The following is a 4,810-nucleotide window of genomic DNA, read 5'->3' as shown; positions in this document are numbered from 1 at the left end:
TTTATGGTTGGATATTTAAAAAATATATTTAAAAACATTCTTTGATAGAACTAGGAACAATTTAAGTCTATTTCATCCTGAAAACTTAGTGCAGAAGGCAGACTTTCTCCTCCAAAATATATTTAAAGGTTAACCTTTTTTTCAACTCTGGAAGACAATGTACAATGAGGTACTCTTCAGTTACATTAATGAAGTCCTTTTTATACTTTTACAGATACTTAAATATTTTGTTTTGGAACAAAAAATTACGTTTCATTTAAAAAAAAAGTCAGTCTGCCACCTAGAAATGTTTTTTTTTTTTTTAAATCATTTGGACTCTTTATTGAAATTACATTGTATTCATAGATTAATTTGTAAAGGATTTTTGTCTTTTTAAACTTTTTCTTAAAGATTTTATTGGGGAAGGGGAACAGGACTTTATTGGGGAACAGTGTGTACTTCCAGGACTTTTTTCCAAGTCAAGTTGTTGTCCTTTCAGTCTTAGTTGTGGAGGGCGCAGCTCAGCTCCAGGTCCAGTTGCCGTTGCTAATTGCAGGGGCGCAGCCCACCATCCCTTGTGGGAGTCGAACCGGCAACCTTGTGGTTGAAAGGATGCACTCCAACCAACTGAGCCATCCAGGAGCTCAGCGGCAGCTCAGCTCAAGGTGCCGTGTTCAATCTTAGTTGCAGGGGGCAGAGCCCACCATCCCTTGCGGGACTCGAGGAATTGAACTCAACCTTGTGATTGAGAGCCCACTGGCCCATGTGGGAATCGAACCGGCAGCCTTCGGAGTTAGGAGCATGGAGCTCTAACCGCCTGAGCCACCAGGTCAGCCCTAGAAATGTTTTGAGTGATAAAGTAAATAATTTCATTATTTTCCCAAGTAAAACTCTGAGTTTGAATAAAGCACTTATTTTTGAAAGTTGAAAGTGTATGGGAGCACAACTTCCATGCTAAAGAGAGAACTCTGAATTAATCCTCAATAAAGAGCAATGATATAATTCCAAATCAGTATATAATTTAATCACTGCAGGATTGTTATATATGCTCACAAGTATCAAATGAATTGTTTTTCCAGTTTCCTAATGGACGAGTGGTCCAATGACCTAAATGGGCTGCAAACCTGCTGCAATTCAAACTATGCAATTCTTCACAGGCTTCTCTGACTTGAGGGACTAAATTCCTTTAATTATTTCTTCTGAAATTAACTGGGCTGCCAGATATGGTTTCTCAACCTCTAATAGCTTATTGGAAGTCTTACAAAATGCTCCTTTCTTTCTTTTCTGTCTTTTTTCTTTTTTTTTTTTAATGGTAGCACTATGGTTTACTAAACTCTGCCTTAATACAAGCGCTGGGGCTTTCCCATGGTGCTCTTGATATATAAAACCCGGACGTTCTGCCAGTTCTTTTTAAGCAATGACACCAGGAAATTGACAGCTAAGTGGATGTTGTACACAAGCTCATCATCTGTCATTTCACGTGACCAACGGCCACTGCCAGACAAAGCACCTTCTTCATCTGGAACTTGATGGTGGATTTCACTTCATCGACTTTGGCCACCAAGTTCTCATTGTGGGTCAGCAAGGAAGGGAACTTGCCAGCCTTATTCAGGCCTGGGCCCAGGATTCGCGGGATCTGCTTGATCAGAGACTCTGAAGCCAAAAAGGCATCATACTTCTTGGCCAGCTTCTTGACCAGTTTCTTATTCTTGTTGAGTTTCTTCAGCGCTTCAATGTCCATGTGGGGGATATCACAGCCTTGGGCTCATCACAGTGCTGCTGGTCCCCCAGAACACAGCTGGAGAACTTGGGGCGGGGAGTGGATTTAAGCCTGACGGTGCCCGAGAAGCGCTTGTCCTTCTCAGGGTCATAGTTCTTCAAGCTGATCTGCAGCTCCACCGTCTCCAAAAACTTCCAGCGCTTGCGCTGGTTTCCGTGCAGGAACTCCCGCACCCTTCGTACAGGGTGTCGCGGGAGACTTTGCTGCTCGTGTTGACTCGCGCCGCAAACAGCGGAAAAGAAAAATGCTCCTTTCTAAAGCTATTTGAAACTGCTTTTCCTTTTTTAGGATACTCAAATTAGTGTTTTTCTGGCTCTCCAGCATTATTTGAATAGCTTCTTCCTTTGTATGAGGTTAGCTTATTTCTGCTTTTCTGCTTTTTGAATCGGGTACCAAGTCACTCTCTCTTAATCTGTGCTCCAGGAAACTTGTATGTTTCTTCTTAGTTTGAGATGAGACCCTGAAAGATTCATGCATTTACCTTTCCCGAGTAAATGTTTCTGCTTAGAGTGGGGAAAGATACTTGAGTTGATCAATATTTATCAAAGATAATATTAATGTGCTTTTTCTATAGCAAACGTCTCCTATCCCTTCAGAGGCCAGAATTCATGTTCTTTCTCATCTTTTTATATTTTGATATTTTCTAAATATAACATTTCTTTAATGGATTTTAACAGAATTATATTTGATATTTAAACAGACGAATTAGGCATTGAACTAGAGTTTTCATTGTAAAATAAAAAGTTCTGAATATCTGTTTCATTGCCCTCAAAAACTGAGTTTCTATTTCTCAGTGTTTGATTGGAAACAGATGTTAGAAAGTATTCATAGAAGACTGCCACCAAAAAAAGACACCTTAAAAAGATATCTTTATAAATTTTCTTTAGACCTTTGAATTTCTCGTGAATTTGAGGGATCCTCAGACTATATAATGAAGAGTCTTCTGACACCAGTAGACCAGACAACAGCTTCTTTTTTCAAAAAAAGTTAGGATTCAGAGTTTTAATTTAGACCACAAAGTTCAAGGACTTATGAGGGGACCCATTTTTAAAGGTCCGTGAAAGCTTTACGTGTTGTGATGTACGCTGCAAGCAAGCTTTCTTCCAAAGGGTAATCAAAGGACATTCATGAAAGAAGTGCTTTCCAAATTGCATGATTATATACCCTTAAGGGGGGGAAATAGATTCTGAATTTATAGAATCTTCCTGAAAATGTATAGCCCTCCTAATTATTGTAATCTTTAAGAAGCCCACATTTCTATAGTATGTTATCTATCTCACTTTCTATTTCAGCAGTCTGAGGTATTGTGAGAGGACATACATATAAGTCCAATATGATGGTTGGGTTGTTTTGTAAATCATTGTGTTAAACAAGAAGAGGCTCTGGAATCTTTTGGAGTTTGTCAGAGCCTGGAGATAATTGTTCCATTGCAAAAGCTTTTAAAACAGACTCACATTCTGAGCTGGCCCCTAATTAGGCTGGGTTCTCCAGCTCTGTCCTTCCCCCAGGACACTTACAAAATTGAAATCTGGAGAATCTACTTCCTTAACTCCTGCTTTGGAGGGTGGAGTAAGAGAGGTTTTCCCAGTTGTAAGGCTCTACCTCTGTTTCAAGTTCTTTTCCTCTGATCTGGAGTCCTACTGCTTATCTGGTTTAATAATCTGGTGTTTCTCTCTCTCTCTCTCTCTCTCTCTCTCTCTCTCTCTCTCTCTCTCTCCCCTCCACCCCCACCCAAACCCCCCATAGACTATGTTTTAGAGCAGTTTTAGGTGCACAGCAAAATTAAGTGGAAAGTAAGGGAGTTCCCCTATACTCCTTGCTCCCACACATACATAGCCTCCCCCAATATCAGTATCCTGTACCAGAGTGGTACCTTTGTTAGAATTGATGAACCTGCATTGACACATCATTATCACCCAAAGTCCATAGTTTACATGAGGGTTCATGCTTGGTGTTGTACATTTTATGGATTTTGACAAATGTATAATGACATGTAGCTACCATTACAGTATAACACATAATAATTTCACTGCCCTAAAAATCCTCTGTGATCTGCCTATTCATCCCACTCTCCCTCCTAACCCTGATAACCACCTGTCTTTTTACTGTCTCCATATTTTATCTTTTTCAGAATGTTACATAGTTGGAATCATATAGTATGGAGCCATTTCATATTGGCTTCTTTCACTTAGTAATATGCATTTGCCTTTCCTCTATGTCTTTTCATAGTTTGATACCTCATTTCTTTTTAGCAGTGAATAATATTTTATGTCTGGACGTATCACAGTTTATATATCCATTCACCAACTGAAGGACCTCTTGGTTGCTTCTAAGTTATGAATAAAGCTGCTATAAATACCCAAGTGCAGCTTTTTGTGTAGACATATATTCAGTTCATTTGGGTAAATGCCAAAGAGCATGATTGCTGGATTGTATGGTAAAAGTATGTTTAGTTTTATAAGAAACTGCCCACATGTCTTCCAAAGTGTGTATCCTTTTGCATTCCCATCAGCAATGAATGAGGTTTCCTGTTGCTCCATAAACTTGCCAGCATTTGGTGTCATGAGTGCTTTGAATTTTGGCTATTAGGTGTCTAATGATATCCCATTGTTTATTATTTATTTTTCGCCTCTTCCTTTTACATATTCCTGGCTCCTAATTGCTTCTCTAGTTTTTCTTTCTGCTCCAGTTTATAGACAAGTGATTCTCAGAGCATAGTCCCCAGGCCAACAGCATCAACACCACCTGACAACTTGTTAGAAATGCAAGTTTTGGGGCCTTACCCATTCCTACTAAGTGTGACGCTCTGGGGATGGGGCCTAGTAATCTGTACTTGAACAGCTCTCCAGGTGTTTCTGATGCTGTTCCAGACCGGCACTGTCCAACATGGTAGCCTCCAGCCACGTGTAGCTCTTGAGCTCCTAGAATATAGTTGGAATGAATTGAGATGTGCTATAAGTATAAAATATACTCTGGATTTTGAACACTTAGAATGAAAAAAGAGTGTGAAATATCTCATTGGTACTTTTTATATTGATAACATAAGTAAAT

At 39.5% G+C, this 4,810-nt stretch overlaps 1 pseudogene across 1 annotated transcript; it reads right to left on the bottom strand.

Moving 5' to 3' along the window:
• Nucleotides 1-1,319: 1,319 nt before the first annotated feature.
• On the bottom strand, nt 1,320-1,720 carry LOC308488498 (large ribosomal subunit protein uL1-like; annotated as a pseudogene). Its single transcript has one exon. The product of its transcript is annotated as a large ribosomal subunit protein uL1-like (transcript).
• Nucleotides 1,721-4,810: the final 3,090 nt, after the last annotated feature.

The sequence above is a fragment of the Rhinolophus hipposideros genome (genome assembly GCF_964194185.1).
Source record: "Rhinolophus hipposideros genome assembly, chromosome: 20".
Lineage (NCBI taxonomy): Eukaryota > Metazoa > Chordata > Mammalia > Chiroptera > Rhinolophidae > Rhinolophus > Rhinolophus hipposideros.
Note: the sequence above shows the minus strand (reverse complement) of the source record. Positions and strands in the feature narration are given on the sequence as shown.